Source organism: Leptodactylus fuscus, chromosome 1, assembly GCF_031893055.1.
Source record: "Leptodactylus fuscus isolate aLepFus1 chromosome 1, aLepFus1.hap2, whole genome shotgun sequence".
NCBI lineage: Eukaryota > Metazoa > Chordata > Amphibia > Anura > Leptodactylidae > Leptodactylus > Leptodactylus fuscus.
This window is the reverse complement of record NC_134265.1, coordinates 343,031,755-343,058,658: the sequence shown is the minus strand read 5'-3', so window position 1 is coordinate 343,058,658 and position 26,904 is coordinate 343,031,755. Positions and strand designations below refer to the sequence as shown.

The following is a 26,904-nucleotide window of genomic DNA, read 5'->3' as shown; positions in this document are numbered from 1 at the left end:
ACTAAGCCTAGTGCATTGTAGAGATGATTCTGCTCTTTCCAAGTATGCCAGTCTTATCTAGCTCTGATGCGACACTTAGTAGATGAGGTTGGATAAAGACATTAGTCCATCAAGTCCAACCTATAACCCTACAATGTTGATCCAGGGGAAGGCAAAAAACCCGATGAGGCTCATGCCAATTGCCCTATTTCAGGGGAAAAAAATTCCTTCCCGACTCCAAATCTGGCAGTCAGTATAAGAACCCTGGATCAACATGTCCTTAAAATCTAGAATCCATAACCTGCATTTTTCACAATATACAAATGAGTTGAAAGGACTTTGGGGGTGTCTTTCAGCCTGCCCAGGATTCAGTCTCTGCTCCTGCTCCCCTGTGCTATGCTCTGTCCAGTTCTTCTTTCCTTTACTTGATCGTCTCCCTCTGGAGACTGAAGCCTGGGTAAACAAAAATTCGACCTCTAAGCACGTTCCCTACTTTCCATATCGTAATTACATGCAAATGGCGCATCAGAGCTGCATAAGACTGGCATATTTGGAAATAGAATGTCTACAAGGTACGGAGTTTGGTTGTATGCACATTTTCAGATTTTGCTTGCTGTATGTACACGCGCACGTATGCGCATACGTTATCAGAAAGTGGGAAATATTCCTAGTCTCTAAAATAGGTTTCATGTCCATAAGGGAATAAATGCTCCCAAGTCTGTACCCCTAGGACATGAGTTGCAGAACAGCAATGTCCGCCTGTACTTGGAAGTCCCACTTTAACACTGGGATGGGGAGCGGTTAGTCCCATCTCACTAGTGATTTGCTGAAGTAGGAATAACCCATTAACTTTTTCTGTACATGATTATAGGGATGGCCATTAACCTGGGCTTGTGTTAAGAATGATTCCCCTGGAGGAAGATTCCAATACGTGTGTTGGGGTTAGCGGTCTCATTTATACCAGTGTGTTACTTTTTGGCTGTTTACGCTGGGTTCACACCAACGCCCGGACTCCGTTACCAGGTTTCCGTCTTCTGCATGCAGCAGACGGAAACCTGTCATGTCGAGTCCGGCCGTGAGCGCCGGTGAATGTTTTATTGTCTCCGTGGCGAAACCGTTTCTTTTAAACCGGACACAGAGTACTGTGTGTCCAGCTTAAAAAAAACGGTTTCGCCGCGGAGAGCATAAAACGCTCACCGGTGCTCACGGCTGGACACTTTTCAAACCCATTCAAATGAATGGGTATGAAAGAGTCCTGCATTTTTCCGTCTCCTGCCCCTGTTTTGTGCAGGAAACGGAAACCTGCAGAACGGAGACCGGGCGCAGATGTGAACGAGCCCTTGTGTATTTCCTGGGTACTTGTGATGTATTAGGCTAGGTTCACACTTGCTCTGGGCTCTTCACCCTTCGGGTGTTGCTGGGGGACCCAAATGATGGAAAGCCAGTCTGGTGAAACAGTGGAATCCATAGACTATAATGGCGACTGCCAGGGGTCCTTTGGGTTTCTGCTACTTTTATACTGAAACCGGCAACGAGAAAAGTCCAGTTCTTTTGTGCCAAAGCCAGAAATGGATCCAACGAGAAGTAGAAGTCCTACCTTTATACAGTACATCCCATTCCCTTCTAATCTACTCTTGGCTTTGTCCTATATACATGCTTTAAATACTGCAGCTTTTTTGTGTTGCGTGTTAAACCATCCTTATATTAGAAAATGGAACATTGGAAATAGTTGAAAACTCCTTTGAACTTATCAGCTCAAACAATTCTGCATTACTCTCGTAGGTCACTGCCCTTTGGCATCCAAACATCATACCTGCTTTGTCACAAATATTTCATTACCTCTTAAATATTAGACCATATGTTATCAGGGATTATCGGGTTATCTTTAGGGAGGTGTCTGCAAAACGCAGGAAGAACTACAAAGTGTAGCTGCCAATTTGACATTCCTCTGTGACAAACTGCAGAAAAGAATGTGTCCACATGGAGAGGTGAAGGTCGTTCCAAAGGGCAGAATATCACACAGTGACAGGCTTATTTTAGCCCATTATAAACTTGTACATAATGCCAGAAAAGATCTCAGGACCTATTATTAAAGTTCACCTGTCACAGTATGGACATACATAATAGTGGAGGGTTAGAAGGGCACTAAAGAGGGCATTACTAATAGGCTGAGCAATTCAAGAGAAGATGAGTTAAAAACTAAAATTACTAGTGCCATCACTAGGGGGAGCTCATTGCATATGAATTATAAGGGGTCGTTCACACAGAGGATTCCACTTCAAAATCGGTTCCAAATTTTGTCCAGAATCTATCCCCTATTGCTTTTAATGTGTGGTGTCAGGGATCTCAGTTTAGTTGCTGTTGCTTTACGGTTATTGTGGCAATCTGTGAAGCTTCTGCAGTCTTCAGGCCACTCCCAATTAACAGCTAAAGACGAACATTTAAACCCTCTTCCTCCTCAGCCAGGTGCCTGATATTATTATTATTATTATTATTATTATTATTATTATTATTATTATTTATATATATATAGCACCATTAATTCCATGGTGCTGTACATTATTATATTAATTCCATGGCGCTGTACATTATTATATTCATTCCATGATGCTGTACATTATTATATTAATTCCATGATGCTGTACATTATTATATTAATTCCATGGTGCTGTACATTATTATATTAATTCCATGGTGCTGTACATTATTATATTAATTCCATGGTGCTGTACATTATTACGGTATATTAATTCCATGATGCTGTACATTATTATATTAATTCCATGGTGCTTTATATTTGGGGGTTACATACAGTATACAAAATATACAGGTAGATATAAAACTAACAGTGACCGACTGGCACAGTGGGGTAGAGGGCCCTGCCCGCGAGGGCTTACAATCTATGAGGGGAGGGGGGTAGAGACAGAAGGAGAGGGGGAGACTGTACAGATGGTGGTGCGGTGATAGTGTTATTGGAGGTTGTAGGCCTTCCTGAATAGGGGAGTCTTCAGGGCCTTCTTGAAGCCTGTGTTTGTTGGGATCAGTCTTATGTGTCTTGGTAAGGAGTTCCAGAGTATGGGGGATCCACGAGAGAAATCTTGGAGACGGTTGTGTGAGGAGCGGATGAGAGCAGAGCGGAGTAGGAGGTCATTGGAGGATCTGAGGTTACGTGTGGGCAGGTAGCGGAAGATGAGGTCAGAGATATATGGAGGGGACAGGTTGTGGATGGCTTTGTATGTTAGCGTTAGTAGCTTGAACTCAATTCGCTGGGCTATTGGTGGCCAGTGGAGGGACTGGCAGAGGGGAGCAGCCGATGAAGATCGGGGGGTGAGGTGGATTAAGCGAGCAGCACAGTTTAAGGTGCACTGGAGGGGAGTGAGGGTGTTTGCTGGGAGTCCATGGAGAAGGGTGTTGCAGTAATCTAAGCGGGAGATTATGAGGGCCTGGACGAGCGTCTTAGTAGTTTCAGGGGTGAAGAAGGGGCGGATTTGGTGGATGTTCTTGAGTTGGAGGTGGCAGGAAGTGTTGAGGGTTTGAACTTGTGACTTGAAGGATAGGTCGGGGTCCAGTGTTACCCCAAGGTATCGGGCCCATGGGGCAGGGGTAAGTGTGGTTCTGTTGACTTTGATAGATGGGGCAAAGATGATGAACTCCGTTTTCTCCATGTTCAGTTTGAGAATGCAGGAGGAGAGGAAGGAGGCTACAGCAGTTAAACAATCTGGAACTCTGGCCAGTAGGGAGGTAATGTCTGGTCTAGAGATGTATATTTGGGTGTCATCAGCATAGCAATGGTACTGGAAACCATGAGATTCTATGAGTTGGCCCAGGCCAAGGGTGTAGATGGAGAACAGGAGGGGTCCTAGGATGGAGCCTTGGGGGACACCTACAGAGAGAGGGCGAGGTGAGGAGGTGGTGTGCGAGTGGGAGACACTGAATGTGCGGTCAGAGAGGTATGAGGAGATCCAGGAAAGGGCCAGGTCTGAAATACCAAGGGATGAGAGAATTTCTAACAGGAGGGAGTGGTCGACTGTGTCAAAGGCAGAGGAGAGGTCGAGGAGGAGGAGGACAGAGTAATGGCGCTTGGCTTTGGCGGTTAGCAGGTCATTAGTGACTTTTGTTAGGGCAGTTTCAGTGGAGTGCCGGGGTCTGAAGCCTGACTGTAGTCTGTCAAAGAGCAGGTTGGACGAGAGATAGGAGGAGAGTTCGGAGTGGACATGCTGCTCAAGCAGTTTTGAGGCGAACGGGAGCAGTGAGATGGGACGATAGTTGGCTGGAGAGGACGGGTCGAGGGACGGTTTCTTAAGTTTGGGTGTGACTGTGGCATGTGACATATTTGAAGGCGGAGGGGAAGTATCCATTGGCTAGGGATAGGTTGAAGAAATGGGTTAGGGTCGGAGTAATGACTTCAGTGAGTTTGGGGATTAGATGGATCGGGTCAAGCGCGCAGGAGGTGAGGTGGGATTTAGAGATTAGGGAGGAGAGTTTTTCGGAAGTGATGGTGTAGAAACAGGTCAGGGAAGAGGAGCAGCGAGTAGTTGGGTAGAGGGGTTGTTGGGCGAGTAGGGTGACACTGTCTCTGATGGTGTCGCTTTTAGTTTTGAAGTATATTATATTGTATGGTTTTATTTGGTGAGGGTGGATTGCTGGACTACTCTATATTGACATTTGGCTTGTTACTGAAAATCTGCTTGTTATTTGATTTTGACTCTGACGTTACCTCTCAGACTAACTTTTGGCTTGGACAATTTCACTCATGAATCATCCCCATGGTTTTTCCTGCCTTGAAATTGTGGATTCTGGTTTCACTTCAGCTTTTAGACTGTTTCTGTGGTGTTAAGTTGGCCCCAAATTAAACACAAGTCCATCTGAATTCATAGCTGGCACTCATGAAAGTGTTTGGATGCCCTGGATCTCTCAGCACTGTATGAGATTTAAACAGCTTATTCTACTGCTCTCTGTTGTCAGCCAGGTCCTGCAATTTCATAACTTGTGATCCTTTGTGCTCAATGGGTGCTGTATAAATCTTTTTGCAGTGAGCTCCCTCTAGTGTCTGCTGCTGGCAGAAAAAAATCTTACCATGTTACTTCTGTGCTTTACTACCACCATTAACCTCTTCCCAACATCTGTTATACTACTAAGGCAGATGCCAAGTGTTTAAAGATGGTGGCTGCTCTGCTGCAGAGTGACCACCATAGCCACAGGGTCAGTGGAGTCCTGGCGCTAATGCAGAGCATTGGATATTGATTATTAAGTTTTTCTCCAATTCCCCACATTCTGAAGTTTTTTCTCCAGCTTCCTAGTATGTTATACAGAAAAGTAAACAGTACTATTATGAAGTATAATTTATCCTTCAAACATGAAGCCCACATATGGTTCGGTGAATGGAAAAATAACAAAGTTATGAGATTTGGAAGGCGGAAAGTCAAAATCAAAACATACCTCAGATTGGAAATGGTTAAGGAGGTTCTGACAAATCTGTTTTGGGCTAAGGCCCCAAGTAGTGAGATACAATTAAAAATCAATGCAGGAAAAACCATGGCGGATACACATCATGTTTTTTTTCCCGCAGCACGTTCGCAGGTTTCCTCTGCAGACTTTCTGCTTCCATTATACCTATAGGGTATTCTGTTCAGGGAGTCCGCATGGGGACCCCCCTAACGAAATACCAAATGCACTGGCAAGCGGTGTGCAGTGAAAGCACACGGACCCCATAGACTATAATGGGGTCCGTGTGCTGTCCGCTCAGTGTCCACACGGAACATGCGGACAGAAAAGTACTTTCCTCTCCACATGACTCGTGCGGGCAGCGCGTGGAAAGCACATGGTCCCCATTGTAGTCTATGGGTTCCGTGTGCTTTCACTGCATACTGCTTGCCAGTGGATTAGGCAGTCCATTCAGCGGGTCCCCATGCAGACTTCCCAAACGGATTACCAAACGCAGATGTGAACTTAATGTAAATTTAAGAATGGCTACAGAAGGAATAGAAAATATACAAAAAAATGCAGCAAAATCTGTAACAAAAAAAGCTGCATTTCCACAATGTGAGCCTTCACCATCACCATACTCAACAATAAAATAATATGAAGCATATTGCTGTTATTGTCTTAATATTTGTTACAGAATATTAACCATTAAACCACCCAAGACCTCCTGGGATAGTAGCGATTAACCCGTGACCATCCTAGACCACCATGCAGAATGATCACTTTCATTCTGTAGAAAGTTCGCAGATTCCTAGAATAGGCTGCTTCTATTTTTGGCCCCAACAGGTGTAAAGCTATGTGTGTATTCCATCTTACTTGTGAATATTTCTCTGCAGTTCAGGCTCAGTGTGTCAGTACAATTCGGCCTAGCCACATTCCGGCTGATAAATCTCCAGAGTTTCCATTGAAATAAATTTGAGAAGATAAAGATAAGCAATTCACAGGTCATTTCCCATTAATGATACAATATTTATCTCCTGTCCGTAGCAGTTGGACCCTCAATGATCATAAGAAGGGAGGTCCCATGGGGTCCCATGTGAATGGAATGATGGTCACATGCATGAATGCAGATCCATTCGCTTCTACATTTCAGGAGAACCAGATCCAAGTCAGAGTCATTGTTAAAATGTAATAGATTGCAAAAACAGGAAAAACATACAGGACCTAGAGTATGGATGAGGGACGTGTGTCAGCTTGCAGTGGATTATGGAGGCTCACGTGAGCTTGTTGTGCCCCTTAGCTACCTTACTAATGGAGCAGCTATATCTGGAGCTTGTTGACAACGCCAGAAGTGAAGCCCATGTGGGTGTGTCTAATCATCATTAGGTACAATTGTAAGCTTAAAGGGGTTGTCTAGTTTAGAATACAAATTTCATATACCCAGTTTGAGAATACTGAGGTAATATAGGGAGGTCCTCTGTCCAGGATTCTGTCCAGAATGGAGAATGGTTACGAGTGCCCTGTTGTAAATAACTTAGAAGCAGCTCAGTCCCATTCAAGTGCATTGGGCTACAATACCAAATACAGACCATATGATATGTAAAGCGCTGTGCTTGGTTTTCGGTGAGGGCTACAGTCCTTTTCAACTAGGGGCAGCATGGTGGCTCAGTGGTTAGCACTACAGCTTTGCAGTGCTGGGATCCTGGGTTTGAATCCAACCAAGGACAACATCTGCATGGAGTTTGAATGTTCTCCCCTTGTTCGTATGGGTATCTACCACATGCCAAAAATATTCCAATAGGTCCAATCTACTGACTCTTGTGGGTGTTGGGGATGAGTGTATGGCAGCCACTAACTCAACTATGATCCCTGCACTGAGTCTAAAAAGAACTCGCTCTGTTTCCATCCACTCTAATATTGAAAATAAGACAGAAGCTTTCTTCCATCTTGTCTATTGTTTTCGTCACAAGATAATGTCCCGTGTGGATTTTTTCTTCCAGTATTTAACATTGCAGTGAATGGAGACAGATGCAGATGGAGGATGTTCTGTTTGCACTAGTCATTCTACTGGGCTTTCAGTTCTTACAAAGCAGTGTGAATGTACTCTTACACTGATCTGTCAAACGGATGGACAAAATGTGATGTGAATGTAGTCCATCTGCATCAAGTATTTATACACCAGACTTCTCCCGAAGCTGCTGTGATCAGGGACCGGCTACAATTTGGGCCATCTGGTGACCTAGAAGATCATTTCCCCAATCTTTAGTCGATGACCATGAGAGAATTTCCTTTCCCCGCTGTCATCCCTTTCACAGTGTAGATATGTATTGTGAGAAGGTGACAGGCAGAGTGCTGGAGTCCTGGTATATCTCCCCCAGGTTTCTAACATACGTGTGGACCAATGCGGGTCTTGAGTAGGCCTCAGCCCCAGGTGTGGGTCCTGGGCTCTTTACTGGGCCATAAAAGGCTGCAGAACCTGCACTTCAGGGCAGATCCTGGGAGCGAGAGGAAGTGCCTGGGTCTGTCCTGAAATACAGAGAGTCTGGTGAGACTGTGTTGTGTTGCTTTGTTTTGTTCATGTGGTTAGTAGTAAGCCAAACGTATAATTCATTTTTTTTCTTTTCAGTTAGTGCTCGGACAAGCAGGGTTATGTTTGCCTGTATTTTATTTTGCTTATTCTGTGCCTGAACTAAAGGTTTATTTATTTTGCTATTTTTCTAAATAAACCTGTTTGCACCAGACATTGTGTCCCTGTCTCTGACTGGTTGGGTCCGCACCATTGCTGATACCGAGCTACCTTCCCCATAGTATCTACACCTGTAAAGTGTAATGAAATTCAGTGTCAGTGATGAAATGTCTATTTTACCATTCGCGGATGATGGACATATAAGCGTCTTGACCCCGTTGTAAACCCTATAACCTCACAAGTTAATAAAGGAATGCTGTAATTCCGTACTGACATCATGGCGTGAGCAGGTAACGTCTCCTTGGGTGTCAATAGAAATCGATCTAGCTGACAGCTCGTGATATAACAAATGTAGCACTTCTATAATACGTGTTGAGACACATACCCAGAGGACTTTTTGTTCAGATTGCTGAAAATACTTTCAATTACACCGTGACTCATACATTGTGATTAACCGCATAGAATTCACCAATTCATTTACAATGTCATGTAGCTACTGTATAGACATAGAATATGGACAAAAGCTTGGTCTATTCACCTGCATACTCAGACTGGCCCCTTTTGGGAGGGGGAAGTGTAGTCCGCTCCGGGGGCTGTTTATCTTGCAGGAAACATATGGAGACGGTTGTATCAGTTCCCACTGAAATTAGAAGTCGTGTAACATATCTTATTAGCTCAATGTCCAAAATGGGGAGTGACCGGCAGCACCCCTAAACGTCAGAGCATGCCTACACTTTCTGAACATATAATAAATGTCTATATTCACATATTACCACATTAGAGGTGCAATTGTAAGAAAAGTAAATGAACCCTCTGGAATCTCCTGGATTTTGACATTGATTAATAATATAACGGTATTGGTATCATTGGAGACACACAATCTAACTAAAGTGACAACACCTAAATGGTTGTAGTGTTCATGTCTTGTATTGAGCGCATCCACATTCAGAGAGAAAAAGTGGTTTAACCTTTGAATTTAAAGGGATTTTTTCCATGCATAATAATTGATGACTTAACTTTAGGACTTATGATTGGTGGGGGTCTGAATCCTGGCACCCCTGCAGATCAGCTGTTTGAAGAGGCTGTGGCCTCTTCACTACTTACCAAGCACACACCATACATTTGTATAGTAGCTGTGCTCGATATCACAGCTCAGTCCATTGAAGGTAACTAAGATGCAAATTGGTCATCAGCTGTGAAGCAGAAGCAGTGCTCAGGGAAGCCACTACCACTTCAAACAGCTTATCCGTAAGGGTCTTGAGTGTCAGCCCCCCGCTGATCTTCAATCTTTAATAAGTTCCAGAAAATCCTTTTAATTACCTGTAGAACCCCCTTTAGAAACAGTAGTCGCCCCCACCAAATATTTCCTGTTGATGTAACAAGATTAGCACAACATTGAGGAGGAACTTTGGATTATTCCATACTCCAAATGTGTTTCAGTTCATCGGTATTTCTGGGTTGTCTTGCATGTACGGCCTTCTTCAGGTCAGCCATGGGAACTCGATAGGATTAAGGTTAGGTCTCTGACTTGGACATTCCAAAACTCTAATCTTCCTCTTTCTTTAAGGTGTTTGTTGGGTGTTTTAGCTGTGATCTTTGGGTGAGTGTCCTAGCTTGAGGTCCTTGCATTCTGAATGTGAGTCGCCTTCGAATTCATTGTTTTCTTAATGACTGCAATGATGTCCAAGCCCTAAGACAAAACAGCCCCAGGCCATGATGCGCCCTCCACCATACTTCAGGGTTGGGATGAGGCTTTGATGTTTGCCGTTCTTCTTGTCTATACATAGCACTGTGCACAAAGGAGGTCGTTGTTGTCCAAACACTGTAACACATCTCAAGTTTACTCAAGACATCCTGGATCTTCTGGGAAAATAGTCTATGGACAAATGAAAGAAAAGTGGAACTTTTTGCAACCCTGCACCTGCGGTATAGTTAATGCAAAATCAATGACATTTCCAAACAAGCCTCAAAGGTTCACACTGTGACTTTATGATGTTAAAGCCACAAAAAGATGTGTTATTTAATCATATACTTATTCTAAACATGATTATTTCCGTTTTCTTATATATCATCTCTATTGTATTTAAGATAAAGTGAGACATTGCACCTGTTAGGGTGCATGCACACTACGTAACGCCGGGCGTGTATGAGAGCCGTACACGCCGGCGTTACAGCAGGGCTGCCGAACACTTCCCATTCACTTCAATGGGAGCGCTCGTAAACGCCGCTGTTACGAGCGCTCCCATTGAAGTGAATGGGAAGTGTTCGGCAGTCTGCTGTAATGCCGGCGTGTACGGCTGTGATACACGCCCGGCGTTACTCAGTGTGAATGCACCCTTATACTGTATATTTGGGATATTAGCATCAAGCATTCGGTTATACTCTACTTGTCTGATTTATGATGTTCTGAACTAGGATTTAGTTCCTTTTACATGCAGGTTGAAATATTATACTTGTTTCTCTAGTAATATATCATTACACCATTTATTTTCCATTTGTTACATATTTTACTATTACAACATCAATATTTTATTATTTTTATATTTCATGGATTTACAGTAATTATATGTAGAAAACAAATTGTCTGTTTTGGAAAAGCTACAAAATGATGTCCTGTTAGGACAGACACCCAGGACAATAATAACCGAATATATCAAAAGACAGACTTCATTCACTGACTTTCAATTGAGGAGCAGTTAGAGATAAGCCTGGGATCAACATCAAAGCATCAGACATGGTGAAGAACGCGAACACTGGACTTTGGAGCAATGGAAATATGTCCTCTGGCTGTCTGGCAGTGTGATGGCTGAGTATGATGGCTGTCAGTACAATGATTCCTAGCTTTTATATATAAAAGTTTCATTCCGACAAAGTGTCTAAGGAATTGTTCCAGAAGCTTTTTTGTGTCTGCTTGTTTTTTTTTCTCTAAATTTTACATGGGTGGCCATTTATAGTCAATGGCTGACCATGCAGCGGAGAAATGCCAAGTGGAGTTGATCACAGACAGGAGCACTTTCAAGTGGAGTCTTTCACCAGAACCCAGAATATCAATCCGTCCTGCCAAGTTACTGTCACCTGAATCCAACTGTGTTTTCCCCTTGTGAGTCGTTGCCTCCGTAGCTGTTTTTGTCAATGAACACTTTGGAGCAACAAGGGCATTGCCATTGTTCCAAAGAACTAATTTGCAAATTGATAATGTCTCAGCAATGGAGGACTCAACAAAGTAAAGCAGCTTTTTCGCAAAATGGGGTCTCAGCCTTAGATGATTTAGCTAAAACCAGTGGCGTAACTAGGAATAGCGGGGCTCCGTGCCAAATTTTTGACATGGGCCCCCCTGACCATCCGAGGACTCAAACCAATCGACCTCCTCCCCCCCTCCTGCATACCTGCACACAATATGCAGAAAGTGACCCCTGCACCCAGTATTATACCCCATAGTGACTATGGGGCATAATACTGTGTACAGGAGCTAATATGGGCCATCGTACTGTGTGCAGGAGCCACTACGGGGCATCCTACTGTGCGCAGGGGCCACTATAGGGCATCGTACTGTGTGCAGGGGTCACTATGGCATAATGGCCCTGCATAAAGTATTATTCCCCATAGTGTCCCCTGCACACAGTACGATGCCCCATTGTTAACACCCATAAACAATTATTATACTACTAGCCTATGCCCGCGACTTCGTCTGCAAATTGGTGTTGGCGCTGAGACGCTTATATTTAGCCAATCGTTGTTGTGGATGATCCACCTGCTCCCGCGTCTCGGCTCTGCTACATCGCAGCATATGCACAGCATACTCAGTTGTATGTACATCACTGTCTATGGAGAGTGTACTGAGCTGTGCTACAGCACTGCTTAAGCTCTGCTACATCTGGCCATTTGGATTATGGGAGTGTTCTTATGTCAGTGTGTGAGCAGCTTCTGTGTTACAAAGGGCTGAATGGATGTTGCTGAAATGTGCCAAAGTTCGATCAGCCTGCTCCCGCGTCTCGGCTCTGCTACATCGCTGCATATGCGTAGGATACCCAGCTGTATGTACATGTTTGCATATGGAGAGCCTACAGAGGTGTGCTACAGCGCTGCCTAAGCTCTGCCACATTGGGCAATTGTGATTACAGGGGTTTTGTTATGTGACTGAGAAGCTTCTGTGTTACAAAGGGCTGAACTGATGTTGCTGAAATGTGCCAAAGTTCTCCCCCCTCCCCCATCAGAGGGACAACAACACATTTCCCGTCGTACTCACTGAAACTCTACACCCGATATACTCCTCTTGCCCACACACAGCCTGCATGTTCTGTAATCTCCTGATCTTCCATGAGATTCCATTTTCATCAGCTATCACACTGTCCAGCTTCATCCTATATAGATCTGCCCACTGCCTAGCATGATCTTGTCCTAGAATGGCTCAAGGACCTGTGATGATGTCATCATAGGTCCTTTAGTGTTGTGTGAACCTACATTCCTTCACTGTGGTTGTGTAGTGATGTCATTTACCGGGATAAAAAGTAGCCTATGTTTTAATCGGGGTTCCTATCTATGTATGTGGAAAATTTCATGCAAATCCGTTCAGCATTTTTTACGTAATTGAGGAACAAACATCCAAACCCATAAACATCCAAACCCACAAACTTTTGAGGAACAAACATCCAAACCCATAAACATCCAAACCCACAAACTTTCACATTTATAATATTAGTAGGAGGATTATTATACTACTAGTATAATAATCGGAGACCCAGGGGAGGTGAAAAACATAAAAAAACACAATTACTTATCTCTCCCTGGGCTCCGACGCACTCCCCGGTGATGGCAGCCATCTTCATTGAGGGAAGAGAAAACTATGTATGTGTATAAGATAAATTACATGATATAAGTCAGCCAGGCTGGTACTGGTGTGTGCGGATATGTTTCCATATGTCATTGTGGACCGTGTTTGCAGTGTTTAGAAACAGACTACAATATACAGATTTTTGGTCCCAAGTGTTCTATGTTATAATGCATTATATGCAAGACATAACTGAACTAAAATATCTCTGATCGCTGCATTTAGGATCTTTTTTTCTTGCAAGTACACATCATTATGGGTTAATGTGGTTTGCTTGCTTTTTAGTTCCTGCCCAACCCTGCAGAGGTGTGGCACAGATGAACTATAATATCATCTGAAATGTGGTTTTTGCAGTTGTTTTAGGCAAGATTTGCTCCTGGTAATAACTGGCAATTATAGAAGTAATGGGGGCAATTACGAGAAATGATACAGCGGACATCTTGCTGACCCCCTCATTTCAGTAAATGTAGCACAAAGTATCTAAAGAATGCGACACTGATCTAATGTCATTATAAAAACATAAGATGGACTGCAGTTTCATACATCGCCTCTCCACTAGATACTCTTTGTATACATTCTGCCCCCAGGGCTGTGCATGGCTATTTATCGTATTTTCTTAAGGGTGCGGACATGTGTTACACAAACTCAGGAGTTGGCCAACTTCATTTATAAGACTACTAATGGGGTCCATAGCATAAAAAAAACATTGCTCACCACTCCCAGTCCTCTGTTTCTGATTCTTGACGGCTGTGACATTTGTTCTCACCTTACAAACGCCGTCCAGAGAAAGCACTTTTTTCATCCTTACACCCCTAACATGACTATCTATCTCGCTGTACTTCTTTCTGTATATTGTACTCCTATTCCTGCAATTCAACATCATGTCTGTTACTGATCAGCCACCATCTTTATTTTTATTTATGATATCTCAGCACAGTGTGACATAGCCAGCTAGAGACAGAGCCATCTCCGCCTGTTGGGAACAGTACAATTATACTTTTCTCTTTGTATTAACCTATATAACTTAATAGTACTATATGTATACAGTCAGGTAGTATAGATCCACTTATATAATGCCCTCATTGGTAGCATCAACATAAATCATTTTATTGATTCTGTAGGTGCACACCCATGTGAACTGTGTTCTCCTTCACTATGACGGTGTGAGAGGAACTGTCTTATCAGTAGTAGTTTGTGATAGGAGCTTCCACCCCGGACCATGGAGAGTCTCTGTGGTACAGTCCACACACATTTACATATACAGGAAGGTGTTGCCTGAGATGGTAATCTCTCTGAGATAACAGAACGGAACCTGTATGAGATCATGAAGCATGAATTTTCAGATAGAATGGAACAACTGTAAATATGGTAATACCAGGAAAGTTATATATACGGGGGATAAATACCTAATGAAAGAAAAAAAAATATTACCGGTAGGGTACTTTGCAATAAAACTAGGGTTTTTTGTTTTTTTTTTTTAAATATAATATATAATAATAATAAATTTTATTTATATAGCGCCAACATATTCCGCAGCGCTGTACAGTTTGTAGGGTTCAAATACAGACAGAAAGATACATTACAAAGAAAGTCATTTTGCACAATGGGACTGAGGGCCCTGCTCGCAAGAGCTTACAATCTATGAGGTAGAGGGGGTGACACAAGAGGTAGCAGGGGCGGCATTGCTTATACAGGGGGTCAGACACTTTTGTAATAGAGGTGACTGTCATTACACAAACATAAGACTTTATGAGCCGTCACCAGTCGTGTCCTGTAACATGTGGATGGAGCTTGGACCTATATTGTTAGCATGAAATGGCGGCATATCATGTGGGGAAATGTGGGAGCGGGGACAGAGGAGGGTTAAGGGTTTACGTTAGACATTGTGATAGGCCTGTCTGATAAGATGTGTCTTTAGTTTGCGTTTGAAACTATAAATTGGGAGTTAATCTGATTGTCCGGGGTAGAGCATTCCAGAGAAGTGGTGCAGCTCGGGAGAAGTCTTGTATACGAGCGTGGGAGGTTCTGATAATAGAGGATGTAAGTGTTAGGCCATTGAGTGAACGGAGAACACGGGTTGGGCGGTAGACAGAGATGAGGGAGGAAATGTAGGGAAGTGCGGCATTATGGAGAGCCTTGTGGGGGAGGGGGATAACTTAATATTTTATTCTATAATGAATAGGCAGCCAATGTAACGACTGGCACAGACCAGAGGCATCGCTGTAGCGTCTAGACTGATAGATGAGCCTGGCCGCTGCATTCAGAATAGATTGTAGAGGGGAGAGTTTAGTGAGGGGAAGACCGATTAGTAAGGAGTTACAGTAGTCAAGGCGAGAATGAATCAGAGAGACAATAAGTGTCTTTAGTGTATCTCTGGTGAGGAAAGGGCGTATTCTGGAGATGTTTTTGAGGTGGAGGTGACATGAACACATTGGCTATTTCAACGTTTTGCACAAAATAGAGATCAGTACAAACTGTGCAGAATAAGGTGACCTGTACACGACCGTGTGTGTGTCTGTATGATTGAGTGGCACGAATGGCACACAGATGTCATCCTTGTGCCAACCATACACCCTTCATTGAGGCCACAGTCTGCAAAATGGGCAGGAATGGGACTTATACTGCGTTTTGCTCACACACCGGACGGTGAAAATACACAGTTGTGTGTATGGGGCCCTGTGCACGCGGTCATGTGCATGAGGCCTAAATACCACCGCAGATTCATCGATTCAGGACCGAATAAAAACAATTCTACAATCTAGACATTTTAAAGTTACTAGTTAGCATGGAGATCAGTCCCCATCTGTGTGCAGGGGCGGATCCAGGGCCGGGTGAGCCGGGCAACCGCCTGGGGCCCCGCGCCCAGCGGGGCCCCGCGGCAGGGCCGCACCTAACAAAATGCAGGTCGGGTCGGTCAGCAGGGCAATTGCCGAGGGCCCCAGCACTGCAGCAGCGGCTAACAGAGAGCAGCCAGCGCAGGGAGCTGCAGCTATTGATCCAGGAAGCTCCACTTAGCGCTCTCAGGACGCTCCTCCTCACCCCCCTTTCTCTGGCTGCCCTTTGTCAACCAATGAGAGGGTGAGGAGAGCCCAGGAGGCGGAGCTTATCGCTCTACAGAAGATCCCTGCTGTCCTGCACACGTGAGAGGGAGAAGAGGAAGCTTCAGCAAACTGAAAGTAAAGAAAGAACACCCAGGTACAGGCTGGAGGGGGGAGGGGGGTTACACTTACTATTCCTAGTAATGTCAGGCATTTGGAGTTATTCATTTAGTTTTAGTAACTCCATGTGCCTCATATTAATAGCAATTAACCCCATCATGTCGTCACATTAACCCCCTGTGTACTTCACCATAAGAGTTACTGATGTGTGAGATATATGGGGGTACTAATCATGAAGATACTTCATTATTACCTCCGTGTCTCTTACATATCAGTAACTCTTATGTGAGGCACACAGGGGGTTAATGTGAAGGACATGATAGGGTTAATTGCTATTAATATGAGGCCCATGGAGTATCTAAGCTGTAATGCACATGACTGTACTTTTTAGGGCTCGGTCACATCTGCGCCCGGTCTCCGTTCTGCAGGTTTCCGTTTCCTGCACAAAACAGAGCAGGAGACGGAAACCTGCAGGAGTCTTTCATTTGAATGGGTGAGAAAGCTGTCCGGCCGTGAGCGTTTTATGCTCTCCACCGCGAAACCGTTTTTTTTTAAATCCGGACACAGAGTCGGATATGCAGTACTCTGTGTCCGGATTAAAAAAACGGTTTCGCGGCGGAGAGCATAAAACGCTCACGGCCGGACCCGGTCTGTGGTTTCCGTCTTCTTGCATGCAGAAGACGGAAACCACAGAACGGAGACCCGAACGCAGGTGTGAACCTAGTGTCATCCTCAATTGTGGATAAAAGTATGTACTATTATATTTCAATGGGCCCAGTACACATGGCCATTGTTTTTGCAGTTGTGTGTTAGGGCCACATTGAAGAGCTGCAAATTATGGAGCAGGTCCTATATGTGTCCTATACCTAGACCAGTCATGTCCTCATAAATGGGTGGTATTACACAGGGGCGGATCCAGAGCCGGGCAACCACCTAGGGCCCCCGCCTAGCGGGGCCCCGCGGCGCGGCCCGGACCTAACAAAATGGTCCTGGTTGGCGGGAGGTATGTCCCGATTTTAACTCATCGGTGTCCTACGGACGCAGATGAGCTGAATACATAGGCGTTTAAAGCAGGAGCTGTCAAAGTTCAGCTCCTGCTTTAATGCTGCGCTCCGGCATTTGTAGCTGCGATGTGATGACGTCACATCGCGCCTACAATATGTGTATGAGGGAGACTGCGGAGAGAGCAGCGGGGGAGCGAGGGAAGGAGAGTGTGTTTTTTTTTTTTTGTGTGTGTGTTAAACATTAAGATGGAACATAATATAGGGGGCCCATGAAACTGGGGGCAGATGAAGGGGGAGGGGGGAGAACGGCATGACACTGGGGCAGATGAAGGGGGAGAGAACAGCATGACACTGGGGCAAATGAAGGGGGGAACGGCATGACACTGGGGCAAATGAAGGGAGAGAGAACAGCATGACACTGGGGCAGATGAAGGGAGAGAGAACAGCATGACACTGGGGCAAATGAGGGGGAGGGAGAACGGCATGACACTGGGGCAGATGAAGGGGGAGAGAACAGCATGACAATGGGGAAAATGAAGAGGGCGGGGAGAACATCATGACACGGGGCAGATGAAGGGGGGTGAATGGCATGAAACTGGGCAGAAACGGGGGGGACATGAAACTAGGGGCAGATGAAGGGTGTATATGAAACTGGGGGAGAGATGGAGGGGGACATATAATTTACAGGTGACTGTAGGAGGATTATACTGTGTGGGAGCACATGAAAAATGTATGGGTTACAAGGGAGGTATGGGTTACAAGCACGAGGCTTGGTGGTGCTTCTATGCCACTGGCCTTGCGTGCACGCTCCCAATGCAGCTAATAGTACACAAATAAGGTCAGTTTTATAAGTTGGTCAAGCACAGCTAACTAGTTAAAAAAACGCCTCAAAAATGCATTTTTTGGGCTAATGTTTTGAAAAAATCCTGGGGGGGACTCCCAGACCCCCCGGTAAGTAGGGCCCCGCCAAAGTCAATTGCCCAGGGCCCCGCAAAGCCTGGATCCGCCACTGCCTGTGTGTTACACCTCTTACATTGCAAAGAACGTGGAAAACCAATAAAATGACAAACCAAACACTGCATATGTAGTATATGGTATGAGAGCATTTGAGGGGCCTTCAAGACCAGAATGGGGACGTAGCCTTATGGTTCAGTTAGCTATTATGTGAAGGTTTCTAATCTAGTGGAAATCTCAGCCTGTTGTGATTTAGGAGAGGGGTGAGTCAATACCGAGTCACACTATGCCCCCACACCTGTGCAAACTTCTGAGGTCACCCTCTGTGCTTTTATACCATTCTCTCATATTGGATGGTATTATTCACTAGTTTCTTCCAGTTCTCAAAGTTGGAAGTTTATTGCCCATCCAACTAAGCACAATAGATTTCCTACAAATAATAAGTATTCCCGTAAGAATAGTTATATGTGATGCAGCCAGTCCACCTCCTCTAGAGGCCTAAAAAACAGACCCTCGGGGTAGCCGGACCTGGAATCATAGTGATATTAGATAGTGTAGCATAACTTCCTTCCAGACTGAGCCTATATAGGGGTAGTTTCAGGTCATATGCCAGAAGTCAGCAAGTCGACTAGCACATCTGTCCCCTCTTATATAAACGTACCGGAGAGAGATAACACTGGTATACAAAGTAAAATGGAATCATGCAGTTATTAATCGCTGGGGACACATGTCATGGTGACTCTAGGGCTTCTTATTAGTCTTCTAATGTAATTCATGGAGTTGTGGCCTTCACTGCAAGATGCGGTTATTGCAATTTAGTCCCTAAAAATAAGGATACAAAGTCAATATTATTCCCCGTGGACCCTGAGAGGTGAGTACCTGTGTCAGAATGGAGAACTACGCCAATTAGAAACTAGAGTAGATTTCCATCATAACTCATACCAGAAAACTGATGTGAGGTCTAATAAATATGTCAGGCCAAGGCGTACCCGTCTCGATCACATTTACCAAGTGTATGATGGGGGTTGTGGTGCACATTGGTTATAGTTGTCTGACCCCAAACAGGATGTCATTGCTGATGTCGAAAAATTAGTGCAGAAAAGATGCTCCAAAACTATGTAATGGGGAATACAAGACATGTCAGGAGAGGTGACCAGTCCTGTTTTTCATAGATTAAGATTGCTCGATCCTTTTTGATCTTACTTTGTTCTTGCTTCATCTATGCAACATTCTGATCAAGACCTACTGCCGTTCTATTATCCGCCAAATCATCAACGCAGCAAGGGATGTGAGTAATGGCAGACCTGACTGCCCGACTACATAATCACGATGAAGCCTTTCACACCTGGCATTATTGGTTTGTTTACCAGGAGTCGCCTGAATATAAATCCATAATAGTATTACCCTGAATGATGGGTGGCTGCCCTCCAGTCCTGGCTCTTCCCCGGCTTCATCATCGTCTTCTTCCGGCGGATCAAATCCAGCTCGTGCACAGTAGCGCTCCCTCCGGAGCTATTGCGCACGCTCCAGTGCCATTTTTCTCAACGGCAGTGCGCATGCGCTGGATTTGATCCAATCAGATTTGAACCGTTGGAAGAAGATGATGATGAAGCCGGGGAAGAGCCAGGACAAGAGGGCATGAAAGAAGAAGAAAGAAGAGGAAGGCATACCAGAAGATGACGTCGGATCGTGCACGACCACCCAGCGTGCACACTAACCTATGATTTACATATATGTTTTTATAGTTTTATTTTAAAACGGGCGGGGGGTTTAAAATAAGATTAGTGGTGCCTGAATAGCCATTTTAAAGACTATTCACGCATATGTGGGGCTCTATCAGCAAAATTTTGCTGATAGAGCCCCTTTAAATAGAGTTAAAAAAAATTACCAAATTTAAGTTAACATATTTGGCAAATTTTAAACAGAGGCAGAAAAATGAAATCCACCTTCATTGCACCATTTGACACCTCTTGCCGGAGATTATGCCCTCATTCTTATCACGTTCCAAATTTGTCCAGTCTGTATGTTCTCCCCGTGTTTGCATGGATTTCCATCCCATACTCCAAAGACATACTGATAGGGAAAAATGTACATTGTGAGCTCTATGTGGGGGTCCCAATCTACATTTAAAAACAAAAATGTAGTGTGCATGGGTCCTTATACAGCACCTTTTTCCTCAAAAACATCTACAAAAACGCAAATGGATTGGATAATAAAACTCCTATTTTTTATGTGACCCCCAGCCTTACTTTAGCTCAACATATAACCAAACCTACATGTGGATCCTTTATAATTCAATGGATTTTTACCAATCATTATATTTTTCTCATCATGACAATTGAGTGTACAATACCCCAGTTACATGCGTTTCCTGACAGGAGCCTCAGTGTGTGAACATGGTCAAATTTATATTTCAGGGATTGCAGGATATTATCAATGCAAAAGATGAAATCTACTTGTTAGATGAAATCATTTCTCCTAAACAAATAATAAACCGCAGGGCATGCTAATGTGAACATAGCCTTGTACATAGGGCCAGCGTTAGGAAGCCTTCACATGGAGTAAACACGCGTGTATTTTTGCAAAATAAATGTGTAAAAATACACGTGTAAAAATAAGACTCCCATTGACTTCAATGACATTTTACATACGTATTTTTACACATGTAAAAAATATCATTGAAGTCAATGGGAGTCTTATTTTTACACGTGTATTTTGCAAAACTACACGCGTGTTTACTCCGTGTGAAGGCTCCCTTAGCCTTCCCGTGTTTATGTTGTGTTGTGTGCGTCACACAGCAGGACACACAAGCCTTACACATAGCGCCACAGCTCTATAGTAAATGCCTGGAGAGCTTGGAGGCTTTTGAATTGTATCAACATGTGTAGAACATGTCTGAAGTCTACACTGTACTGACAGCGCCCCCAGCCAATCAACACAAGGGTGTGCTTATTAAATCGATCCAGTCACCCAATCACAACATGGCATTGCTTTGTGGGCGGGGTCATGTTTCGCCAGTAGGCCAATTAGATGACTGCATCGCTCCTTGGAGGGGGCGTTCCCTCCCGTCCTCTCTCAGCCAATCCCAGCGGCTGTGCCAGACATCGCTTAGTGATTGACAGGCTGATGTCTGTCGACATGCCGAGCTTTGGACATGAAGGAGGCGGTGACACTTGCCGAACATTATTGACAGGTGTGTCATCCAATGACGTGTCCAGTTCCCGTTTCCACGCCCACCTTCCGCAGCTGGCAAACCAATCAGCGTGTAGCGGAGGCTGGCGTGCAACTAACGTCGGCGAATCGAGGGGGAAGAGAAAGAATAGAGAGAGAGAGGCTGAGAGTGGGAAAGAAAGAATCTGGACGCTGCGGGGACGGATTGGGAATCGGACTCGGATGGAAATATTACCGATAACTGTACAGGGTGTGAATCGGAGGCGGCAGCGGCTAAATCTCAGCGGATATATTGATAAGAGGACCCCAGCGGGAGATCAGATCCGGAGAGCGGCGTTATTATCCGGCCCGGTGAGTGTACACAGTGGGGGGCACCATAGCCGTACATATACGTGCTTATATACATGGCTAGCGGCTCCCCAGAGCTATCAGCCCAGGGTGATGTCATCAGTCGTCTCACTCACTGATCCTCTAGCCCCAAGAGCTTGCAATCTAATAGAACTGGGCTGGTTTAGGCTTCTCTGCCCTGCAGTGCACTACTAAACTAGCTACTTGTAGGATATGGTGACGTCACGTCATGTGGCTATGGGTAGGGTGACATCACGTCATGTGGCTGTAGGATATGGTGACATCACGTCATGTGGCTGTAGGATATGGTGACATCACGTCATGTGGCTGTAGGATATGGTGACATCACGTCATGTGGCTGTAGGATATGGTGACATCACGTCATGTGGCTGTAGGATATGGTGACATCACGTCATGTGGCTGTAGGATATGGTGACATCACTTCATGTGGCTGTGGGCAGGGTGACATCACCTCATGTGGCTGTAGGATATGGTGACATCACTACATGTGGCTGTAGGATATGGTGACATCACTTCATGTGGCTGTAGGATATGGTGACATCACTTCATGTGGCTGTAGGATATGGTGACATCACCTCATGTGGCTGTAGGATATGGTGACATCACCTCATGTGGCTGTAGGATATGGTGACATCACCTCATGTGGCTGTAGGATATGGTGACATCACTTCATGTGGCTGTAGGATATGGTGACATCACCTCATGTGGCTGTAGGATATGGTGACATCACTTCATGTGGCTGTAGGATATGGTGACATCACCTCATGTAGCTGTAGGATATGGTGACATCACTTCATTTGGTTGTAGGCAGGGTGACATCACTTCATGTGGCTATGGGAAGGGTGACATCACTTCATGTGGCTGTAGGATATGGTGACATCACTACATGTCCCTGTGAGCAGGGTGACATCACTGTATGTGGCTTTGGGCAGCGTGACATCAATTCATATGGGTAGGGTGACATCACTTCATGTGGCTGTAGGATAAGGTGACATCACTACGTGTGGCTTTGGGCAGGGTAACATCACTTCGTGTGGCTTTGGGTAGGGTGACATCACTACATGTGGCTGTAGGCAGGGTGACATCACTTTGTAGGATATGGTGACATCACTACATGTGGCTTTGGGCAGGGTGACATCACTTCTTGTGGCGGTAGGATATGGTGACATCACCTCATGTGGCTGTAGGCAAGGTGACATCACTACATATGGTTAGGGTGACATCACCTCATGTGGCTGTAGGCAAGGTGACATCACTACATATGGTTAGGGTGACATCACCTCATGTGGCTGTAGGCAAGGTGACATCACTACATATGGTTAGGGTGACATCACTTCATGTGGCTATGGGTAGGGTGACATCACTTCGTGTGGCTTTGGACAGGGTGAAATCACTTCATGTGGCTATGGGTAGGGTGACATCACTTCGTGTGGCTTTGGGCAGGGTGACATCACTTTGTAGGATATGGTGACATCACTACATGTGGCTTTGGACAGGGTGACATCACTACATGTGGCTTTGGACAGGGTGACATCACTTTGTAGGATATCGTGACATCACTAGATGTGGCTTTAGGCAGGGTGACATCACTTTGTAGGATATTGTGACATCACTAGATGTGGCTTTAGGCAGGGTGACATCACTACATGTGGCTTTGGGCAGGGTGACATCACTTTGTGTGGCTATGGACAGGGTGACATCACTACATGTGGCATTGTGCACTGCTCACACCAGTAGAGGAAATCCATCAGACTATGCAGGAGCCTGTGGTCAGTCTGGCTGTCTGCCCATAGGGGATGTTCTCAGTGCAGTTGTCACGTTTACATTGATAATATAAGTCTTGGATTCTTAACCCCTACAGATCAGGGCTCTCGGGGACCCTTGTTGGAAAACACTGTCTTCTAGTGTCAGCGACATCGGTGTCTGCAGGGCGAGCCCCATACAATACAATGCCTGCAGTGTGGTGTCTCCTAAGTTTGCATGTTTTGCCAGCTGGGGCTGATGACGGCAGCGTGACCCTAAACAATAGCATGCAGGTGCTGTTTAGTGACTCCCTCAGCTCCTTATATCATCCGTCCGTGGACCGGAGAGTGTCTGCACTCCTGTTTACTATGAACAGCATCTTATGGCTGCCACCCAAGGATAGTGTACCCATTCATCTGCTCAGCCTGATCCAGGTACACGGGGGAGAAGCTCCTAAAGTCTGCGGTATTTTTGTCTATCCTTTGTCTTAAAGGGGTTTTCCAGGCTCAATCAATTGATGTCCTATCCTTAGATTAGGTCATCATTTGAAAATCCGTAGGGGGTCTGACACCCAGATCATGTGACATCACATTCATCAGTCATATGGCTTGAGCTCAGTTCAGACCCATTCAAGTGAATGGGCTGAGCTGAGCGTCCATGGACAACCTTTATGCATGGTCCATGCTGTAGAGTCTACATGTCAGCTCTGCATCTTCTTCAGACTCCTTCTCAGCAGGTCCCGTGTGTCCGACCCCTGCCGATGTTTTATAGATGACGTATCTTAATGTCATAAATGAGTAAGTCCTGGAAAACCCCTTTAGGCTAAGGCGCCATGTTGCAGAAAAGCTGCATTCTCAAAAACCTATGTATCCTTGAAAATTGCAGCCTGGTAGTTTTATCCGCGGAGTCACAAACGTTTCCCCTGTACACTTAATAGAGAAAGAAAAAACACTGCCACTAAGTGTTTTTGTTGCATTTTTTCCACTGCATTTTTCTGTGTGTGGCCTTAGCCTTAAAGGCATTTCTTGGCTAAAAATATTGCTGACCTACCCTAATCAGAGGTGGATCCAGGGCTGGGCGAGTCGGACAAACGCTCGGGGCCCCGTGGCGTGGCCCGGACCTAACAAAACAGTCCCATTTGGCAGGAGGTATGTTCCAATTTCAACTCATCAGCGTCCTACGGAGTACGGACACCGATGAGCTGAATACATAGGCTTTAATGCTGCGCTCCGGCATTTATAGCCGCGATGTGATGACGTCACATCACGCCTACAACTATGTGTATGAGGGAGAGAGGGGCTCATGAAACGGGGCAGATGAGGGGGGAAGGAGAATGGCATGACACTGGGGCAAATGAAGGAGGGGAGAACGGCATGACACTGGGGCAGAGACAGGGGGACATGAAACTGTGGGCAGATGAAGGGGGGGAGAATGGCACGAAACTGGGCAGAAATGGAGGGGACATGAAACTGGGAACAGAGATGGAGGGGGGGGGACTTGAAACTGAAAGAATGAAAAAAGAATGAAAAAATTAATGAGAATGGGTGGGGTCAACAGAAAAGTGGGCGGAGCCAAATTTGCCGCTGCGTTGCTCCATGCATTGGAAAAAAACAAAAACACCCTCACTGTATACAATTTTCCCTTTAAATTGGCCCACTGTATGGGAAATTACAGTGTACAGTACATTCCTATATACTAGACATACATTGGCCCAATGTAGCTTTATATGTAGATGTAACATATATGCTAGGAGCGTATATATACCGACCGTAGTGTACTATGTAGAAACATGCGTCATACTCTAGTTATGTCTCTATCTGTGTCACATATAGCATCACCTATTAGGTTTGTGTGTCTTGTGGTCTACAGAGACTATGACTGATCACATTGTCCTTCTAGTTTCCGTCTCCTTAATAATTCGGCGCTGACCTTGGGGTCATTGTCTGACTGCGGTGTAGTCCGGTCATTCTTATTAGTATTGTTAGTTAGTTGGCGGATTGTTTGTATGACTAATGTGTTGTGTGAATTACTGGAAAGCGGGTGAGGTTACTTCTTATAGTTACATTTTGGGTTGATCTCTCTTGTGCTACATTGTAGCTTAGGCCCTATTCACATCTGTGTTCGGGTTTCCATTGGGGCAGTCTGCTCGGGGATCCTCCGAATGGAAACCTATACGCGTTAAAAAGGGGTTACCTGGGGAAAACCGCAAACACCATAGACTATAATGGGGTCCGTGTGGTTTCCGCTCAGTTTCCAGTCTTGCAAGCAGCATGATTCCTTCGGAAACCAGACGGACCCCATTATAGTCTATGGGGGTCCATGTGGTTTCCTTAGGTCACCGCTTTTTAATGCGTATAAGTCCCTGAGTGGACTCCCCCGAACGCAGATGTGAACCGGGCCTTGGGTTCATCTTCAGCACTTTTATGGGCTGTGCCTAACGGGACTTGTTTGTTTGCAGAGTGACAGAGCATGCCCACAACAGAAGCCAATGTGTCACCTGCAGCCCATAGGTTCTCTAATCAGGTTTTGTTACACTTCTGCTATGTAGATTACATGTATATGACCATGTACCATGATTGAACAGCACAGACGACACATGGGTGACACCCGTATACCTCTGCGGCCTCTTTCCTTGCTCTATGCCTGCCGCCTTATTCTTGTGCATATTCCCGTATATTGCAGACCCTTCAGTCCTCACCTATCAGAACAGATGCAGTGTTTATTCTGTGTGACAGTAACCAGATGTATACGGCTCCTGCTGAGTGAAGGTCAGCATGTCGTCTGTATACTCTCCTCTTAAGACACCTGCCTGACATAGCCCCTCCATACAGTCACAAAACCTCTTGTACATTAAGGCCCCAGATTTTGCTATGTAGTTTTTTAAGACAAAACTAGCAGCGCCTACAAAAGGAATGGGAACCAATTGCCCGAATCTTCTGTAGAGTGTCTAAATGCTCTGAAATCTATTTCTGGTGATCGGCCGGCCCAGCAGAATTGTTTGGGTTCTGCAGAGGGTTATCTAATAAAGAAGAACCTTCCCCAAATTGTTTTTGATGTGAGCAGATCCCATGTTGGTGTTACATATGTCATTCTTCCTGTTGTGACCTCAGCCCCAGCGAGAAGTGAATGTACGCACCACAATAGGACTATGCAGTACACGAGGACATGTAATCCAATGTTGTGACAAACCCTTCTGTTACTTGTGCGGACACGTCCATGCGGCCTCAGCATAATGTGTGACAGTCATCTGTGTAGTGTCCGCCTTGTGTGTGTGTCCTGTGACCTACTACAGGCGCCATGTGAAAGCGCTGATGGATTTATATCCTTGTAATGATAATAGTTATAGCGGTACCAGGTGTATTACATGGAGTGTAACTAAGACGTCTCATGTGTCAGACCTAGTAGTGTGGAGTCACCTTAAAGGAACTCTCCACAACTTGCTAAATGTGGCTTAAAGGGGTTGTCTGGTTTCAGACCAATATGGAGAGACAAATATAATTGTATATATAATGGAAAGTTCTACAATTTTGCATGGTCATGTGATGAGCACACAGGTGCCGCTTGTTATAGTCACAGCACAGTAATGAG

General features: G+C 45.0%; 1 protein-coding gene across 1 annotated transcript in view; it reads left to right on the top strand.

The window, feature by feature from the left end:
* The first annotated feature begins 21,317 nt into the window (after positions 1-21,317).
* FRYL (FRY like transcription coactivator) overlaps positions 21,318-26,904 on the top strand; it is a 268,920-nt gene continuing 263,333 nt past the window's right edge. The window contains exon 1 of the mRNA XM_075261448.1: positions 21,318-21,555. The gene's annotated coding sequence lies outside the window, so the exon portion shown is untranslated. The remainder of the gene's footprint in view (positions 21,556-26,904) is intronic.